Genomic DNA, 21,523 nt, shown 5'->3' with positions numbered 1-21,523 from the left:
CCAAGGGCTCTGCCAAGGCCGGCGGGAGGCAGGTGGGTGGGCAACACCTGTCGCCTGGGGTGTTGGGGAACCATGGAAGGTGCGGGGCAGACAGTGGGGACAAGACCTGAGGAGACACAGGCGGGTGGACTCATGTACACCTGCAGGGCGACTGCTGCACCAGCTGGAGCCAGTAGACAGAGAGGCGTTTGGTGTCACCACAGACGCTGCCCGGCTCGCCCATGCACTCCATGGTGCACTGGGCCACGCTCATGTTGGCCACCTGGATCTTGTGGCCAAAGTAGCACTTGGCACCAAACTCCAGCTCAGCATACAGTTAACCCCTGGGGGAGGCTGCTGTCAGGTGGGGGCACCCGGGACCCTGACTGAGACCCCATACATGCACCCCAGCAGACAGGGGCCTTTGGGAGACAAGGATGCCCCAAGGCCATCAGGAGAGCCTGGGGATCCAGGAGACGGGGTGAAGGAGACTCCAAGAGACCCCCAAGAGGAGTCAGGGAGGCTGGGAAGTTGGGAGGCCTTGGAGGTGTGGTGGGAGACCCTGAGGACAGGGAGACCCAGAAGAGGAATAGGAGCACCCCAGGGCCACCCCCCTGCCCATCTCTGCCTGAGGCGTGGCCCACCCACATGACCCACCACCCGTATCCACAGCGCATCCTTCTCCGCCATGTGTCCCCACCTGCTCCCTTGGTCCTCCCTGACTGGGGACAGGAGACATTCATCTCTCTATTCCAGGAAATGTCACCCAGGATTGATGCCTCCATGTCTCTAAAGGATTGGAGGCAGGGGAGGGGTAGAGACTCACTTTCCTTCAGAAGGTGGTAAAACTATGCTCCAGACCCAGCCAAGGAAGCAATGCCTTTTGCAAAACAAAACAACCCAGGCATGCTTAGATTTTTAACTATTTTTCCCCCATATGCATGGAACCCTTCCTAAAAATGATGCTCAGTGACTACATGGTCTAGAAAAAAATGACAGTCCCTGCTGGCTCTGGCTCTGGACCTGGGTCTAGGGAGCTAGGGAAGGGAGGGAGACAGGCTCTGCTCAGCCCCTTTATCCACGGTGGCTTCTGAGACACGGTGGCCTCAGGAAGCAGCCTGCAAAACACCGGGCACCTGAGGAGCATCCTGTGGGGACCGTCAGCTCCCTGGATGGCATGGTTCCAGATGGAGGGACATGCCCAGCCAGACCTGTGGCTTCCACACCAGGTGGCTTGGGTCAAATGTGGCATTGCTGCAGCCAGCTGCTCACTGGGGCAGGTGGGGAAGAGCATCTCAGACAAGTTGAGCATCTTGGGACCCGATACCCAGCCAAATCCTGTGGCTGGCGAGCCTCCCACATCTGCCCACCTCAGTCTCCTGTCTCTTCAGCCCCAGTTCTCAGATGTCCCAGGTCCTCTCTTTTATAAAGACCCCACTGACAGAAGCAGCACTTTCTATGAACAGGGTCCAGCAGCATTAGCAATTCCAAGGCAAGAGGGACCTCATCACTCAGAGATCCAAAGGACGGAGGTCTGGGGGGGCAGGGGACCCATCATTTCTGGGTCAGGAAAAGAACAAAGGGGCCAGGGAGTCTCTTGGGTCAGGAGGGTGGAGGTTCTAAACTGTACTTACAAACCTCCAGGGAGGTGCTCCCGGCAGCTGGTAGGCACTTGAAGAGGTAGCACCTCACTGGAAGTCCTTAGGTCCCCGGGGACTTACCCTGGGAGGGAATTGTGAGGCCCAGCCATTTCTCCTGCCTCTCATTTCCTAAAAGGTGAGTGGCTGTGGTATTTCATGTGCTCCCCACATGATGCACCATCTCCGCATAGGCCCAAAGCAAAAAGGCCCCTCAATCATAGTTTGGAAACTCCCAGACTGTGAGCCAAAATACACCTTTTCTCTTTATAAGTTAATTGTCTCAGGTATTTTGTTACAGCAATGGGAAGCTGATGAACACGGAGGGCGAGTACCTTCCAAGGTGCTGTGGTTTGGATGAGGTTTGAGGGTCTCCCAGTAGTCCATGTGTCAAAGGCCTGGTTTCCAGGGTGGTGCCTTGGGGAGGTGGTGGAGGCTTAAGATGTAGGGCCTCGTGAGAGGTCTTTGGTCACTGAGGGTGTGCCCTTGGAAGGGATTAAGGTTATTCTTGTGGGACCCTTGGTGTTTCCTGTGAGTCAGCTGTTACAAAAGGAGCAAGCCTGGCCCTTCCCTCTTTCCCTGCTTCCTAGTTCATGAGATGATGATTCTTCCCACACACTCTACTGTCAATACCTAGAAAACTCCTATTCATCCTTCAAAATCCAGCTCAAGGTCTTACCTTTGTACTCTGTCCTGAGTCCCCGATGTGGCTCCCTCCACCCCTTCACGTCCCCACTGTAAGCGCTCCTGGCTCAGCGCCCATCCTGCTTTGGTGTCTCTAGCACAGCGTGCTCATCTGCAGATGAGCCTCCAGCCTCATAGGGACCTGTGTGCCAAGTGCCGTGGGACAGTGCTTGACAGGAGTGAGTCTTCCCAAGTGGAAACCACTCAGCCTGTCCACACCTCACTTTCCCCAGTAAGATAGGGAGCCCTGCAGCAGGGCTGTGGCTGCCTGGCCCCTGATCCCAGCACATGTGTGCAGCCAATGCTGCTGACCTGAGCCGACTCACTCAAGGGCTCCAGCGCTTCCTGGCTGTCACCTCCAAAGGGGCCTCTTCAGCACATCTGGCCACTGCACCCCATCTCATGTGTTGCTCTGGGTACGTGTCCATCTTCCTCCTAGGCTGGGTGCTGTCAGAGGGCAGGGGCTCTGTGGAACCCCTCCATCTCCCCATGGGTTGGCAAGTTCATTAGTAAGTCCACGTCATCAAGGACTCGAGGTCCTTTTCCCAAGCTGGAGAGAGTCCCGGGTTCATGACTTTAATGGTGGGCTTCTCAGGCAGCTAATTATAAAGGGGACAGTGTTTGCTAATCAGGGACAGCAGGAACAGTCACTCAGTGGCCACAAACTAGCTCATTTCTGCACAAGCCATACAGCTGTGACCAGTAGAGCTTGTGGCCCTCAGAGTCAGCTGGCTGGAGTGTGGTGGTGAGTGGATTAAAGGTCTCCCTGTGAGCCACCACAAGGTCAAGATCCCGGAGACAAGGGGAGGAGAAGATCAGCTCAGTCCCATGGCAGCCCTAGGGGTCCTGTCTGTGTTTGCTGGTCTTACACAGACTCATCTACTCTTTAAAACTCACTCCTTCCACCGTCAGGCACATTTTTTGTTTTTTTAGGGGGGGCAGGTGGGTGGGATTGAACCCAGGGATTCTTTACCCCTGAGTCACATTCCCAGCCCTTTTTATTTTATTATTTTGAGACAGGATCTTGCTAAGTTGTTGAGACTGACCTCCAACTTTCCATCCTCCTGCCTCAGTCTCCAGAGTTGCTGGGATTACAGGCATGCACCACCCCCTGAGTGCACAGTCTAATCGAACATTCTAATCAGCTCCTGCTCAGATTGGAAAGCCTGTCTGGAGAGCTGAGTGTTTCTCCTGGGAGAGCAGCCAGGGGTTTCTATGCTGAGAAACCATCAGATGCCCCCATTCCCGGGTCCTCACCTCACCCTTCAAATGAGCCTCGTGCAGACAGACTGACCCACTTGTACATTCCCGAGCCGCGTGCAAGTCCTCACAACCCTGTTCACTTCCAACTCAGTGAGGCACGTTTGGCAATGCCATCGGCTACCTGGACACAGGCACTATGTTGGACCCTTGCGCATGTGCTCCCAAGGACCACAGCTGTGCCACTGCTGTTTATAAAGGATCAGGCGATTGCGTGATGCTCGCCGGCCAACCCCATGCTCTGCACACGGCACACTCGCTCCTGGGCGCAGCCTTGCACAGTCACCCCGCAGGCCCGCTAGTCCCTGTGTGTGCACACCCATGTGCACTCGCACGCCTGCATCCTGCTCTCCTGGTGCTCACTGCCCCCGTCCCTCGCACAGCAGGAGGGAGAAGAAAGGGTCGACATGGAGCAGTCCGGGGACCGTGGGGTGCCTACATTCAGCACAGTTGTCCTGGCAACAGAAGATGGTCATGTTTTTGTAGTCGAAAAGGACAAGCCTCTCAGGGCCTGCCTCTGGGTGTCATCCAGGTAGCAGCAGATTTACTTGGCTTTAGGGAGAGGAGAGAAGTCTGGTGTGGGTTACGGGAGAAGCCTCGGCATGCCGCAGTGGCTGACCTGGTGGGGCCCTGGGTACCGATTCCTTCCTTCTGGGGAAACGAGACTGGAGGCCAGGGTCTTGGTGGTACCTGGTCCAGGAGGGGCCTGGGGTCTTGTAGGCCCACTTGGAGTGGGAGGGATGCTTTTGTGGCTTGGGCCTTGGTCTCCTGGTGACAGCTGGGTGCCCAGAAACCCAAGACAATGCCATCCCCTGAGCTCCAAATGAAGTGTCCTACGCCACCCAGGATGAGGCCCATACTAAGGCACCTCTACAGACTTAACCTCTGACAGCAACTTACCATTCCTGCTGGCCACCTCCAGAGGCTTCTTTATGGTGGGGGTGAAACTAACAATTCAGTGAGGTTGAAATGGAGTGGTTTGTGTAAATGCCCCTACCATGATGTCCTGCACATAATAGTTCAGGTAAGCAGATTAAGTAACTGGCCATTCACAGTGTTGTTTGAAGCACTTTACAGTTTGTCTCTATGGTGGTTCAAGGCAAATGCTCCCATCCAAAGGACCATTTCAAAGTATATAAACAGCCATCCAACTATAAAGCATGCACTTAGTTTTCTTAAAGTAATAAATTTTCCTATATTTCATGGTGAACAGTGAACTCTTATGCACAAAGACAGGACTTTACAGTTTAGACTTTTTCCATTTTTTTTTGGCGGGGGGACCAAGGATTGAACCCAGGGACACTTATCCACTGAACCACATCCCTGTCGTGTCCCTTGCCCGCAAGAAAGCACGACACAGGAATCTTCCTTCAGCAGTTTAATAAGGACCTTAATATTATAAAACCATGGTTTTTCTTCTTCTTCTCCCTCTTGAGCCGAATTCATACACTTTTATACTCTTGCAATAGCCAATCTACTCCTGCCACTTGGCCTATGTTCATAGGTGCTCCCATTTGCAACAGTTAGCTCAACCAAATATGGGCTTGTTTACCTAGAAAGCACTTCAAGAAACCAGCGCCATCTTATCATGGTGGCGAGGCGGCTCACCACAGCTCCCCCTTCTTTATTTTATGAACACAGGTGAAGGTAGAGGCCCTATCCTACTGTGCAAAAGTGGCAGTGAACGTCAATCCCAGAGTGGCGCCTTCTCCGGGCCTGACATCACCTAAGCCGATGCCTTTTTTCGTAGGGTGGGACATGGACATCAAACCCACATGCAATAGGGCATGCCTTCCTTGAGGTTCAAAAATAAAACTCTCAAGTGCAGTGCTTTGCCTCGCATCCTGTATCCATGAAGACATAGCGGTATGGAAAACCATACTAGGGGGAGCTTATCCAGCTTACGCAACTGTAAAGGTCTGAGGTAGGAAAACACATTACCCTTCTTGCCAATGCTGCACAATACAGGGGCACCATAATGAACACAAGGCATACAGTAACAGTTCTCTCCTCCAACATTATTGTTATAGCTCAAGATCAAAGGTGGAAGTTACAAGACAATTGAAGCCTTAATTAATACAAGAAATCCCCAGAATGCAAATTGACAGTACTCAAAGAAAAGTACATAGTAATTACAGCAATACCCTGCAGACACCTAGCGTAAATGATAATTCTAACTCTAACAGAGATATACTAAAAATGACACTTATTCCCGTGCCAGATTAGCCAACCACACAGAAGGTGACACCCCTTGTTCAATGGCTAACACAGCCTGAATTAGCACCGCCTTTTTACGTGCTTGACGTACTCTTAGCTTGCAAATAAACCAAAGGCAAAGGCAAATGCCTGCAAAACAAACACATCCAAAAATCCCCACACCAACCCATTCTTTAAAATAACTAAAGACAGAGGTGAGCCAGCTAGAGAACTGATTCAAAGTAACAGGCTCAACACGGGTGTCATTTAAAATCGCAATCTGCAATAATTGTTGAGTCATCATCTTTTCAGCTTCTAGGGACCAATTGCCTGCAAGAAAGGTGGAAATCAAGTGGCTTTGATTTTTTGCTTCTTCATATCTTACTGGAGTTATACACATGTGTTTATGATTCCCGATGCATCCAACTTGTGCAATGTTGAAAAGTTCATCCAACTGTACTTGTAGTAAATCTATCCTTTGATTCGCCGCCAAGATCCCTGATAGGATATATCTGTTGACACGGTCCTGGGATTCTAGCAACTGTGCAGTTTGCTGTATGACTTGATTAATGGTTTGTGCTGTTTGAACTTGATTGGTCATGGCTAGAGCAGCGGTAGTGGCTGCAGCAGCAGAGACAGCAATAGCAGTTATTATGGCTGCGGTAATGCCAAAGTCTCTCTTTTCTCTGAAGAGGTTCACCAACGGAAAATTATCTGGATTGACCTCCACTGGGACAGGTACAAAGGTGGGTACTTTTACAATCACAGCAACAGATTCACTACCGTTCCAACACTCTGAAAGCAGGCAGGTAATATTGTCATTAGAACAATTTAAAATCACTTCTGAACTGTTTGATAATAGAAATAGAAAAGGGGGGCAGGCGGCGAACAATGTCTGTCAGCCGCAGAATTATCATGTGCATCCAAAGTTAAAAAATTAATGGTAAAAAGAGCCAAAGACAAACGCTCTTTAGGAGTACGACTTGCTCCTATTCCCCCTTTTTGTCTTTGCAAAAGTTCTTTAATCGTTCAATGAGCTCTCTCCACGATTCCCTGACCTTGGGGGTTGTAAGGTAAGCCATGAGTCAGTTGTACTCCCATAGTGGAGCAGAAAGAGGTGAATTGTTGACCAGTGTACGACGGCCCATTATCTGTCTTCAAGGAGCATGGAAGGCCCCAGGCGGCCCAAGCCTCTAGGCAATGGGAGATGACATGATGGCCTTTTTTTCCTGCCAAAGCAGAGGCATGTATAATTCCAGAGAAAGTATCTACTGAGACATGAACATATTTTAGGGAACCAAACTCTGTAATATGAGTTACATCCATTTGTCAAATCGTAAGAGGTCGCAAGCCTCGGGGGTTAACACCAAAAGAAGGGAGATGATGAAATGGAACACAATGAGAACAATCTAAGACAATCTGTCTCGCTTCTGCTTGAGGAATAGAGAAGCGCTTATGAAGTGTTTGGGAGTTAACATGAAACTTATTATGAAAGTCTCGAGCACTGTCAAGAGAAGAAAGAAAACAAATTGTGCGGGTAGCGGCATCTGCCCTTGCGTTTCCTTCAACAATTGGTCCAGGAAGAGTTGTATGAGCTCTTATATGTACAGGAAAAAAGGGTGCAGAACGGCCCAAAATCAAATTTTGTAACTGAGTAAATAAAGATGAAACTTTGTTGTTAGGATTGATGGCACCTACAGTTTCCAACACCTTAAGTGCTCCTTAGAGAAGTCCTCTTATTTCCTGGGTTCAGGCTGACTGAGGGCAAAAGATCCAAATACTGGTGTATCTTGCCTTCTGTACTCCAATCTCTAAGTTTGATCTTAATCATCCAGCAAGCCAGTCTCACTAGTCATAAAGTAAGAGTACTGGGCTTTAACTTTAATGTCCATAACTTTACAGCTATTTACCCTTTTATCTAACTGGAGTCTGCATTAGTTCTGGAAGTTACCACTATTTGTTCTGGTATCTGTTACCACTATTTGTTAGGTGATGGCTTATTATCACAAGTTACCTAGGTTGCATGTTTTTGAAGCAGCTACTTCTGCAAAACATTAATAGGTAACAGTTTTACAAAATGAAATAAGTTAGAGTAAAATATATTTTGTTTGTATAATAGCTATTTTGAATTTTGACTGAGAACCACATTATATTCCCTATTTGAGATCATAGTAATTTTACAACAAAAAAAACAATCTTTTGATTATAACTTTAAATAAGCTGAAGTCTGACTTATTTTGGACTCACTTTAACATGCAGTAAGGTGGGAGGCAGAGTCTTATGTCAGGTAAGGCGTGGCTCCTTACAAATCTTAAGTGTTTTAATTTTGATGTTGATCTTTGTTTCTTCCTTAAATATCATTAAGTAGTCTACATATACTGTTTCCTGAGTCTATATAAACTTTATAATTAACACAATTTAACATTGTAACTAAAACATGAATTAAAGAAAGGCTGAGAGAGTTTTTAACTCTCCTTTTGTGTGATAAAGTGGCAAAATACCTTTATGTTTCACAAAATTAACCTTTAAACAAGTCAGGCTCTAACTTTTATAAATACATTTATATTTGAAGTTCTTTATCTCAATGTAAAAAGTAACAAATTTTACACGTACCCCATTGATAGCAGGTCCTATAATAGAACATTAAATGATAGAAATAAATCCCTAATTAAAATTTACTCTTTATAAGTTTAAGATTACCATTACAGACAAGTTTAATCTGGAGAATAGCAGAGCTTAATAAATTCCTTGCTTTAAAACTTGTGTACCTGAAAAATATGAACACATCTCATATACAACTAGAAACCATTTTACAATTACCTTGACACTTTTTTTTTACCAAATTTAGTTTCTTAAGAAAAATGTAGACTCTGTAACACAGTACAATACTTTAACAGTTGCTTAACCATAATTGTATACACCCCAATTTTTAAGACTAATTGTTTTAAAGAATAAAACTTAATAGACACAAAGTTAAGAGTAAATTAGTGTTTCTAAGAAATCCTTGTCATTTTACCATGTCATTTTACCATGTAGATTAAACTTTGGTTTATATCAGAACATTAGTATTTCACCTTAGGAAAAACCTTTAATAGCTTTAGCTGTCTCACATACACACAACCAACTTAGTTTTACACAAACATGTTGAAACTTGCCCTTTACTTACATAGACTTTCTTAGCACTTACTTAGACCCTCATGTATTTTATCACACAAGCACTTTCTTACCCAGAAACATTTTTTTTCCTTTTACTAAATATATTTCCATACCAGACCCTTTTATTTTTTCTTTTCTATCTGTTGACCCCTTTTTGTTTACATTCTGAAACAACTCTTATGAAATTTCTGAATTTAGATAGATTGCTCTATTTTAATAAGATTAAATATTTTGTTGTTTATAGTACTCTAATTGAAACACAGTTGAAACCTTTAGAACCCTTTGTATATAGAATTGTACTTGTTAAGACATAACTCTTAGTAACCTTGTTTTAGTTTAGTGATGACACAAAGCAAGTTTAAACCCTTTTTATTTACCAACCTATGAAAGCACCAATAATGTTTAAGTATGATACTCCATGGAATTTAAGGAGTTAAGAGTACTTGATGTTATTAACAATGAGCATTTTAATTTTGTAAATTAATCAGATGTCTCTACAAACACATTTAAGTAATCCCATATATGTTAACTTTAATTCACTTATTCTGTAAAAACCAAGAAAGCAGGCAGGTGTCCTGAACAGTATTTGCTGTCTCTCTCCTGTTGAAGAAAAGTCCTAGAAACAATTGATATTAGACATTGTTTAACATCAACATTTCATTAGTTTGACCACCTAGAGACTTGTAAGTTATTTTTAAAGACATTTCACTTTTATTAGTTTATTCAATTAAATTGAACCTTTTTAAATCACGTGAATAAAAGTATTTGGATCCATTTTTAAATTTTAATTTTAGGAGTGCTCAGTTTTGATGCAGACAAGACATGACACCAGACAGCACGACATACAATAACACAAATCAAAGGCCTTGTAACTTTATAGGTGAATCTCCATTGTAATGTAACAGATGTTTAAAAACTTTAGTTGAATAAAAAATAGAACTGATCAAAAGAGAAAAAAAAATCATTAACCTAGGTATGCAAGATCAAAATTATGAGCTCAAAAATACAGCATTAAAGAAAAACAAAACAAAACAAGAATCCTGGAAAATGAATTAGTTCTGTGTAGCAACCCAGAAGTTTAAAACAGACACCCTTTTGTTTTCTTTTTCTTATCTTTAGGTTACCCCCCTTTTCCGCTGAGACTGTTGTAGTTTCAGCATGTAGGCTTCAGCAAGGCCAGGCAGGGGGAGGGAGGATCACCCAGGACTTTTTTAACCCTTTTTCTTCCTGGTTGAGAAATCAGGTTAGGTTTGAATGCAGAAAATCACAAAACATTATTTCTTACTACTTTTGAGGATGGAGCTGCTGAGATCTCTGCCTAGGGGGAGGACTGCTTTAAGGACATGGGTTCCCTCCCTAGGTGGCCATGGAGCTGCGTGGAAAGGGATCAGGAGGGGGGCCTTTTCTCTGTCTCTTGTGATAGTTTCTCTTGATCCAACAAGCCCTTATCTAAAAACCAAGGGGCTTTGTCTTCTACAGCTTTTAAAAACTTCCTAGCTGAGGAAACCTCTAAAGGGCTCCATTAGCTTTAATAAAGCCTTTAATAGCCCTTCCATGTGAAGGAAGGCAGCGGCTAAGCCTGCATTTGTTAATGGGCCACCTATTTCTCACAAGCTTTCATCCATGCCTCTATGTCTTTGCTTTTAAATGGATTAATAGCATTTCTGCATTCTCTTGTACATTGTTCATATACTAATTGTTTAATTAAAGGCATAGCTGCATCAGCATTCCAGAAGATCTTCCCTGCTGCATTTACCATTCTAGCCATGAAATCTGAAAAAGCTTCTGTGGGGCCTTGGACAATTTTTGTTAAGTTACCTCGCACCTCTCCTTTATTAGGAAGTGCTTTCCAGGCAGCAATGCAGATCTTATTAATTTGTTCATAAACCTCTAATGGAAAGCCTGTTTGCTGATTGGCAAATCTACCCTGCCCCAGAAGCATATCCACATCCCAGGCAGAGTTTGCCCATAGCTTGGTTGCGTGCAGCCTGTTCATTGGCCCCCCTCTAACACGAAGGCTCTCCAGTCTAAATATTTACCGGGTAAACACAAGCTTTCACTAAACGGCCCACTCCGAGGGGGTCATGCAGAATCTATTGAGCCCCTCTATTTGGGCAATAGTAAAAGCAGCATCCACAGCATAAGTGCGGACAGATTCTGCTATATTCTTTATCATTTTAATTCTATGGGTTCCTGATGTCTTCCCCCATCATTGTCCTGGAATACAGGACAGGCAAACCTCAACTCTACATGGGCAGCCCTCCAAGCTGCAGAGTTAAAAGCTCTACCCGTGCCTGGAACCCCTCCCACATATGGGGGAGGATCATAGGCTAGAGCTGGTTCCTGTTTCTTCCTCATAGTCCTTTTGTCTAAAATCTTTTTGCCTCTTAGTTCCCCCTTCTTTTATCTTCACCTTCCTTAAGTGCTGTGTTAGCTCTTTCACTTCCTCATCACCGTCTGATTCTGACTCCCCTGGTTTCTTCTGTGTTCTAAGGGCTTTTAAATCTGGGTACAGTCTCCTCTTTGGAATAGTTACATAAACCTGCTCTCCTGCACTATGTTTACTGGAAGTACTCATAGAATCCTCGGACTTCTCCTCATGTAGTTGTTCAAGAACTTCTGTCCTTTATGAATAGCTTCCTGACATCTACCATCAAGAATACATCCTTTTATTAATTCCTAGCGGTAATCACTCCTTTCTCCAATTGTCCCTGCTCCTGAAGGAAATCCAAATCTTTTCCCAACTTATCCCAGCTAGCAGGAGGTCAAGCTTCCGGAGACAGCAAACCATGGGGCTGCTTTATCAATTCTTACAAGGAATGTTTCTAAAGTACTGCGTTTGACCTTGAGCTCTTTGGAGTGCAACAAAAAATCTAAAGACTGTACTACTGAACTAGATGGAGAATTGCCCATAATGAAGCAGCCTTCAGAGCAAGCAGAAAGAAAGTGAAAACAAAATATCTTTCTTTCTTTGTTAATCGACTATGCAGGTCGATTAAATATTTTTCTTTGTTAATCGACTATGTAAGGTCGATTCCCGCTTTGTTAATCGACTATGCAAGGTCAACTAAATATTTTTCTTTTTTAATCGACTATGTAAGGTCGATTCCCGCTCTCTCTTTATCTGCAGAGAAGCGCCCCACTATGTGTGGACCCCACTTACCTGTGGTACTTACCGGTGCACCCCCTAACCACGGAAAGTTCTGACTCCCGGGTTTCGGCACCACTTGTCGTGTCCCTTGCCCGCAAGAAAGCACGACACAGGAATCTTCCTTCAGCAGTTTAATAAGGACCTTAATATTATAAAACCATGGTTTTTCTTCTTCTTCTCCTCTTGAGCCGAATTCATACACTTTTATACTCTTGCAATAGCCAATCTACTCCTGCCACTTGGCCTATGTTCATAGGTGCTCCCATTGCAAAAGTTAGCTCAACCAATATGGGCTTGTTTACCTAGAAAGCACTTCAGGAAACCAGCGCCATCTTATCATGGTGGCGAGGCGGCTCACCACACATCCCCATCTTTTTAGGTATTATTGTTTTTTTAGAGACAGAGTCTCACTAAGTTACTTAAGGCCATGCTAAAGTTCTGAGGCTGGCTTTGAACTTGTGATCCTCCTGCTTCAGCCTCTTGAGCTGCTGGAATTACAGGAGAGCATGACTGTGCTCAGTTCCCTTACATCTTAAAATTACTATTATTGTTATTTGGATATGCACTTTGGTAAGTGCGGTATGTACATTGTCTCCATTGAATGTTACCATAATCCATGAGCATACTAGTCCCACTCTATACAGAAGAGGAAACCAAAGCCCAGAGAGGTTATGGTCTTTGCCCAAGGTAACACAGCTTTGGATGCAAGCAATCTGGCCCACATTCTGAACTTCTTACTTCTTGAATCGGGGGACCTTCTCAATGTCCCATTAGTAGCGGGGGAAGCCTCGGAAAGGTGTCCTTCCTGAGATTGGCACTAATGGTGGCTTAACGAAGTGGGTCTCTGAGACACCCACACCAGCTCTTCCCACTGCCGACACACAAAAGCAACTGGAGGTGGGGCGGTGAATCCAGCCAGTGCTTTGAATTAAGTGGACCTCAGAGGTATGCACAAACAAAATGCTAAAGGGCCCTCGATCCCCTCCCATGGCAAGGCTGCCATCCAGTCTAAAGGTGGACCTCGCTCTCCCCTGCCTCATCATGAGGAGAGGAGCCTAGCAGGGATGCCATCCCATCACCTAGACACAGGCCCCGGATGCTCCCCTGCCAGGTGCAGGCTCCAGCTCTGCAGGAGTTGAGCCTCCACAGGGACCCCTGGGATTTCTCTAGGAGACCGGAGCCCTGCTCAGCGACCCTTTAGAGGTACCATCCACCTTTAGAGGAAGCATCACCTGCCCGGAGCAGGGACCTCAGACAGTGACACTCTGGAGGTTTGTAGCTGCTTCCTGGGCTCATGCGCACTAGGTGAGTGCTCTCCTGCAGAGCCACGCCCCTGTCCCGTTCATTCTGCTTTCTCATGAACCGTTTCACAGATGAGGAACCGAGCAACCAGGACTCTTCCTGCACCGGCCTCACAAGCTGATCTTTGGGCGCAGGGCATCATCATTGATTGGCAGCTACTGATGTCCACTTCTGCTTCCTCTTTTCTGAATGAACCAGGAGCCAGGTACTCTGCCCAGCTTGCAAGGGCCTCCCTTCAAGTTCAGCGCAGGTTCGCCTTCCAGTTTATTTCAAGGGCATTGTGCTTCCTCTGGACACATGGGCTTCAAGACAAAAGGCCTACAGGAGTACCTGATGGACAGGTTGCTTGGAGCCAGTGGCAGCATGACTGTGGGCTGTCAGTTAGGATCGAGGGTGGTGCATCTGGCCAACCCAAGGACAGCGGTCACATACAATCTAATTACAAAAGTGAAAACATATGTATGCAGGTGCCTCGTAGCTCCCCACTGGCATGGAGGGGTGGGCACCATCTGCCTGCAGGATGCTCCTCTTCCTGGTTTCCAGACCTTGACCCCCACAGTGCCTATCAGATTGCCCACCCAGAAGAGGACACCCAACTGCTCACTGAATTGCTTCAGGTTAAAGACTCTCCTGGCTAATGGCGTTGGCATTGTGTGAGTCCAGAGCTACCAGCAGCCACCATCCCTGGGGCCAGCACCAGCCTGTCAGTGAGGAACCAGCAGCTAGGGTAGAGAGGAGCCAAGCTGAGCCTTCCAGAAGGATGCTCAGCATGAAGTCACAAGAACTCCAGGCCAGGGAGCCCCTTCTACAGCCTGGTGACAGGGTCCCCTGTGTTTTCTTCTTTAGTTGAAGCCCCGGGTGGGTTCTCTTGTCATTTGCCACCACTGGGGCACACTGACCAACCTGTGCTGATCTCCAGCTATGTCATTTAGTCTCTTGCCCGAGTTCACCGGGGAGTGAGGGCCTCAGACCCAACCCAAGCCTAGGCCCATCCATTCCCATGTACCACAGTTTGGGGCTATCTGCCACCTGTTCAGAATACCCTGGGGGGGATGGGAGAGGCTGGGTCTCCTGGGATGTGTTTAGGTATCCACTGTCCCCAAAGTCTGCACTTTGAAGTGCTGGGGTGCCCCTGCTTCCCCTCTGGCAGGCTGAACAGAGACTTTTTGATTGACCTACATGCCCTTATCTGTGGACAGGAGGGAGGGAAGACTCGGGGCCCTTCCTTATGCTTTGGAGGACACGGGTGTGTTGCATACTAGGGCCTAATGAATTGGCAGAGCCCTGGGGCTTTCCTACCTGTCCTGGGAGAGACCTGGCAACCCCTTTCCTGCTGGCCTTGGGTGCAGGCTGCCGCCCACATGACCATCAGTTCTGTCCTTGGGGCTCTATGGCCCTGCTGGGCTCATCAGCGTGGGGACTGAGAGTCCCCTGCCATCTTCTTCAGTCTCTACTCATGCCCCTCTTCAAATCCTGCTGTGGCAGCAGACTCTCTTGGAGATGGGGGTGAGGGGTGGTCAGGTGTGTCAAACAGGGACAGGCTCCCAGGCCACTTCAGGGTGGATCCGTGGCCAAGCTCACACTATCTGCAGCTCACTATCATGCAATCTCACGATTGCAGCTCGTCTCCACGGTGACCGACTACAATGGTGGCCAGGCCCCCTGAGATGGGCTATTTGTCTCAAGCCCAGAAACCAGTGTCAGGACCCCTCCTCATGGTTGGGGGGATCTTTCTTTCCTAAGTTTGTCCCGTTGCTCCACTTAACATTTCATGAAGTTCTGCTCTCCCAGAGCAAGGAAGTCTCCTCCCAGGGCCGAACGCAAATGACCTGCACCCCTTACCGAATGGCTAGTGAACAGACTGGTGACAGTAAGTGACTTGTTATCCTGGAGTCAGGCAGGTCTAGGCTCCAATCCTGAGGAAAGTGCCACAGGAACCTCTGAATGTCACTCAAGCTCTTGGAAGTAGGATTTTCTCCCTGAAAGTGGAAACAAAAATTCTACTCGGTATGTTATTCATTGAAAAACAAACAAACAAACAAACAAACAAACCAAGAGTCTTAATCCCCAGGACCTCAGAATGCTGCCTTATTTGAAATAGGATCACTGTACGTGTGATTGAGTTCTGAGGACACACTGGAGGACAGTGGGCTCCAATCTAACATGACCGCAGTCTTTATAAGAAGATGGCCATATGGGGTTGGGTGTGGTGGCACACACCTGTCATCCAAGCAACTTGGGCGGCTGAGGCAGGAGGATTGTGAGTTCAAAGCCAGCCCAGTAACTTAGCCAGGCCCCAAGCGACTTAGCAAGACCCTGTCTCAAAATAAAAACCCTGTTTCAAAACAAAAAATAGAATGTGCTGGGGATGTGGTTCCGTGGTTAAATGCCCTGGGTTCAATAACTAATACCAAAACAAACACACATAAAATAGGCATGGTGGTGCGTGCCAGTCATCTCAGCAGCTCGGGAGGCTGACAGGAGGTTCACAAGTTTGAGGCCAGCCTCAGTAATTTAGCAAGGCCCTGAGCAACTTAGTAAGAACTTAGTGAGACCCTGTCTCCAAATAAATAAATAAATGAACAAATAAATAAATCAAGCTGGGAATATAACTCAGTGGTCAAGCACCCCTGGCCTATGAAGAGACAGAGACAAAAGAATGCCTTGTGGCAACAGAAGATGCTGGAGTAACAGCAGAAGCCAAGGGAAGGGAGGGCAGCAGGGCAGAGGCACAGGGCAGTTGTCCCCAGAGCCTCTGGAGCGCGTGGCCCTGCCAACCCCTTGATTTTGGACCTGTGAACTCTGGAGGTGCGTGAGCCTCAACCCCTGTGTTGAAGGACCCATTTAGGGAACTCAGCTGTGGTGGCCCCGGAAAACAAATGCATCAATTGCCCACTGATGTTACACAAAATGAGTCTGCGCACCGAGCCGAACAGGGACATGCTCAGGCTGGAAACTCAAGTAGGTACTCTACTGCTCGGGACGCTCCACCACCCTGGAAGTGGTCCTGGGGCTGACCACTCCAGGATGTCTGGGCTTTGCATGCAGGGACTGGCATTTCCTGCTCATGCGCAGGGGCCTGGGGGCTGGAGGGTCCCACAGCTCCCTCCACTGCTTCTCCCCCAGGAGGCCACCAAGGGGTCTCCCTGGGAATTTCGAAGCTGCTCCCCGCTGAACTGTCTCCTGAGTGATTTTCCCAGTACTGTGCACTATGTTTTCAAATTAGAAATAATTTTGACTCCTTGTGGAAGAATTTATCAAAGTAAAAGTTGCTACAGTGGGGGAAGCAGGGTGACCCATCAAATATGCCAAAAGATGCTGGAGACGCAGTGCCATGGTGCGGGAGGGGAGGCACCAGCCCCTGTGGGGCGGCTGGTGGGGTCCAGCCATCTTCCTCCTGGGCTCTATCTGTTTGACATATTCTAATTTTTCTACAATGAGCATGTATGGCTTTGGTAATGGACGGTTAGTGTTTGAAAATATAGCTTTTTTTTTTTTAACCTACCTGTCCTTCCCTAAGAGACTGTGAATATTCCTTAGAGAAAAAACATTTGAATTATTTCTGAGTCTGCATCTCCCAGGAAGGGGCTAGGCATACAAAAAATGCATAATGAGAGAAGAAGGAAGGAAGGAAGGAAGGAAGGAAGAAGGAAGGGAGGGAGGGAGGGAGGGAGGGAGGAAAGAAAGTCTCCAACCATCTGCATTCAAATACAGTTTTACCCTCTCCCTTCTGCTGGGGAACCTGGAGAAAATTACTTAACCTCTCTGTACCTGAGTTTCTTCCTGTGACTGGAGTTAATCAGAGTACCTTAGTGTATTGCTATGAAGAAGTAATAGATGTACAGTGGCCAGCCCAGCACCTGGTACTTAACACACACTCAATTTACCCTCCGGAAACATCACAACAGACACCAGTGCTCAGTCCTTTTTATCCCTTAGAGGAAACTTAGTCTCAGAGCAGTGACGATCCTGCCTGAGGCTGCACAGCCAGCAAGTTGTGGAACCGGATTCAACCCTGACCCGCTGCTCTGGAGCTCAGGCCGGGTGGGGCTCCTGAGTTGACCCATAAACCACCTCTACCGGTGGCACCAGGATTTGGGTTTCCTGTCCAGTACCTCCCCTCTGCCTTGCTGCCTCCAGCAGATCCCCCGCTGGCTTGAGGAAGCCCATGTGTTTAGCACCAGGTGGGAGAAGCTGCTGAGCTTTAATCCACTTGGTTGTCATGTCCTGCTGGGCTCTGAATAAGTCCCTCCTGGACAGGGTGGATCTGTGGATTGGTGTATCTTAATACCACCAATCCCAAGGCTGCCTGTGGAGAGACTCCAGCCAGGGCTGCCTTATGCTTCTTTCTTTTCTTCTCTCTTTGCATTTCATAAACTCTAGAGCATTGCTGGGCTCAGCATGCAAGGCTGACTAGCATAGCAGTGGAGAAGGCTCACATACTTTGGAACTTAACTGACCTCATTTTAAACCTCAGTTTTTCCACAAACTACCTGTGTAGTCCCAGGTGAGTGATTTCTGGGTCTCAGTTTTACCATCTGTGAAACAGCACAATCTCTGAACTGAGTTGGACAAATTCAATGAAAGAACTCACACGGGTAAAGTCTTTAACGATCAGTGAGTAGATATCAGCTACTGATAAGAACAACAGCAACTAATAAGTGACTATGGTATAATCCGAAGACAGGATGAGCATTTTGCACATATCATTTCACTATGATATGAAAGTAAATAAGCTTGATGGCATGTAGTAGTTTGCTTGAGAAAGGTGACTAGTAGCAGGGCCAGCAGCATATGGCAGTTCAGCAGCATCTGTGGGGGATGGTTCCAGCATCCCCCCGGGATACAAAAATACCGCAATGCTTGAGTCCCTTGCGTAAAATGGTGTCATGTTTGTACAGAACCTGCACACACACTCCTGGAACTTTAAGTCATTTCTAGATTATTACGACCCCCCAATACAACATGGATTCTATGTAAGTAGTTGTCACTCTGTATCACTGAGGGCAAAATGGCAAGAAAAATGTCTGCAACCTATTTTTTTCTCAATTATTTTCCATCTGTGTCTCGTCAAATCTGAGGGAATGGAACCCACAGACACTGAGGGCTGACTGTTTCATTCTCACAACAAATGGGGACATGATTGTGCATGTATAAACTATGCCAAGGGGATTGGTACCTTATAGGGCATCTAGACAGGCACAGGTCATGACCATTCCTACGTGGGCCAGGCAGGAATCTCTGGGGAGAAGGGTTTCATGGAAACTGGAAGGGGCAGTTTCCTGGAGATGGAAAAGCTGAGACTTGGCAGTCCTCCCGGGAGCGGGGGACCCACCATGTGTTCCTCCAACTAGGAGTGGACCAGGAGTGGAGAGCCAGCTCAGCACCAAGTGCTGTCTCAGGTGCTTATGGAACTGAGACAAGGACAGGCAGCAGCCCTGCCTTCCCATAGCTGGCAGGGGAGCAGGGTGCTCTCCATGGTGATAAGGGCAGTGACCAAAGAGAAGCTGGGGGATGTGGTTGTGACCAGGTAGGAAGCAGGACCTGTTGGGTCACCCTGGGAAGCATCTGTGGAAGGCAAGGTTTGATTGGAGTCTCAAAGGAAGGGAAGAAGGGAGACATAGAAAGATCTGGGGAAAGAGCATCCAGGGTGGAAGAATGGCCTACCCAGAGTTCCTGAGGTAGGAACAAACTGGGCATGCCTGGTGAACAGCAACAAGATGGCTGAAGGGGGGATATTCCAAGGTGGGGTTGGGAGGTGGCCAGGCACCTCCCAGGGGTTGGGTCTGGCCTTGAAGCATGACAAGGAGCTTTGGGGCTTTCCAAGGACAGGTGGAGCTGGGAGTGGCCAGCCTCTCCACTGGGTGGTCCTCTTGCCTAACCTGTACCTGGGAGATGGGCTCCTTCCCAGGAAGACCCCATGAGCACCCCTGAACATCTCTGATCATCTCTGCTGGGCTGGGAGTGCCATGTACTTTCCTGAGCGTCAGCTCCCTGAATGCTCAGAACTGCATGGAAGGGAGCCATTTTTACCCCTATTTTACAGATTTCAAAACTGAGGCCCAAGAAGGCCAAGCCAATTGCCTGCACCACACGGCTGGATGGGGTGGAGGTGGAGTGTGAGTCCCAGTCCCCCACCTGTCCTGCTGTGTGCTGCCTGCCTCTCCCTTCCCAGTGAACACGGGGGTCTTCAAGAGACAGAGATCTAGGGAAGTCCCCAGGGCAGGAGCATGGAATCTACTAGAGGCCTCTGAGCCAGGAGGAGCTCCCTCAGTCACCCTGCATCCCTCCATGGTGCAGAGAGGACTTTCTGTGAGTTGAATCCGTGGACACAAGGCTGGCCGGGTGTTCCCTCTGCCTTGGTGTATTCTCCAAGCCATCTGGCCTGAGATCTGGGGACCCATCCCTGTCAATCTCATGGATTGCCAGGTCCCTCCCAGCATGCTGGGCAGATGGGGATGCTAGTAGACTTAGGGTGCCGTCACAGGGAGCCAAGTGTCCTGGCCAGGGAGACCTGGTTTAAGCTCCAGGGCTACTGAGCCGAGAGCCAGCGTCTTCACTACTACCAGCCTGTGTCCACATCTGTCAGCTGAGCACAGCATTTTACATGTCATGTTCAACCCATGGAATTCAGTGGAAATCAGTAAAGCCCTTTATGCCTTTATGATTGCTAAGAAAATGCAATCAAACATGGCCAGGGCAGTGGCATCCCCTGAAGACCCATTGCCAAGGACCCAGAATGTGGACCATGGGTGGTGTGGTGGAGCCCAAGCCCTGTCGCTTGGTAGCCAGGTAAACACGGGCTCTTGGAACCCATTTCCTCCTCTTTACCACGGGAATCATGGCAACCAAGTGTAGATTTGTGGAAATAACTCCAAATATGCCAAGTGCTTATAACAGGACCTGGGCCTGATATACCTGAGAGCTGGCTGGTGTAATTTTGTGTGAGTTTCACAAGTTGGAGGAAGGTGTGTGAGGGGTGTGGGGTGGAGCTTGGAGCCCTGATGGACAGCTGGGTTCAAAAGCAAACTTGCTGATTGACAAGCTGTGCAAACTTGCACAGGTTGCTTAACCTCTCTGAGCTTCAGTTATTTTTTACTGTGGAGCAGGAGGGGTGATAGTGAAATCTTGCAATGTCTCTTATGAGCTTGGGACAGCTGGTTCCTATCAAATGCCAGTGCTAGAACTGTATTACCCTCTGGCCTGTCCCTCCGTCCCTCTCCCAGGCCCTGATCCATAGGGTTCTTACCTTGCTCCTCCTCCTTCTCCTGGAGGACTCTCCCCTTGGGGGCTCTGCTCTAGGCTCCCCTGTAGTCACCCAGCTTGGCTCTCTCATTGGCCTCCTTGCCCTTTAAGGAGGGTCCGTGCCTGCGGGGTTGCTGGAAGCTTCGCCCTCTCGGAAACCTGGGCCCAGGTTCAGGTTGCCCAAGAAAGGCAGCTCATTGCCCTGGGCAGGGCCTTCCTTGGGCAGGCTGAGCTGGCTCTGGGAGACAGCGGGCTTGCCCACCAAGCCAGAGTGCAGGAAGACTAGGCTCCCTGTGGTCAGGTAGAGCACCAGGAAAGTGAAGAAGTGCACGGGCTTCCTGCAGAAGTACCGCTGGAATTTGAACCAGAGCTTGGCCATAGCGGGGTCATTCTGGACTGGTTCCTGGGGCTGGGTTGGCTGGGAGGTGACGGAGGGGCCTCGGGTTCCGGGCTTCCCTAGGGATGGCACCCCTGGGGGTCCTCAGTCTTCCTCTGCCTGCAAAGGTGGTCCCCAAGGCCAGAGGTCAAGGGACAGGTCTGGCACTTGGTTGAAGCCAACAGAAAGGCCACCAAAGGTGAAGGTTGAGGTCAAGATGGGCTTTTTGAAACCACAAAAAGGGCCACTCAGGAGGGGGTCTCATGTCCCTACATCTTGTTCTTCACCTCAGAATTCCCGAATGATACTGAAAATGGCAATTTGGCAGAGGGTTCCGGGGCAGGCCACTCCTGGCCCCTGCTGGCCCCTCAGGCCTGGAGAGCTGGATGATCTCACCAGGGCCTTGATTCTGGCCCCTTCTCCCAGCCGGGCCCAGGCTTAGAGCGTCCACCTTCTGGGATCAGAAATTGGCAGACCTCCAGCTGTCAGGCATCAGGACACGTGCTGTCACCTGCAAAGGACCACAGACACCAGCAT

General features: G+C 48.2%; 1 pseudogene; it reads right to left on the bottom strand.

Moving 5' to 3' along the window:
* LOC124975356 (WSC domain-containing protein 2-like) overlaps window positions 1-20,989 on the bottom strand; it is a 51,063-nt pseudogene extending 30,074 nt beyond the window's left edge.
* Window positions 20,990-21,523: the final 534 nt, after the last annotated feature.

This window comes from Sciurus carolinensis, unplaced genomic scaffold, assembly GCF_902686445.1.
Source record: "Sciurus carolinensis unplaced genomic scaffold, mSciCar1.2, whole genome shotgun sequence".
Lineage (NCBI taxonomy): Eukaryota > Metazoa > Chordata > Mammalia > Rodentia > Sciuridae > Sciurus > Sciurus carolinensis.
Note: the sequence above shows the minus strand (reverse complement) of the source record. Positions and strands in the feature narration are given on the sequence as shown.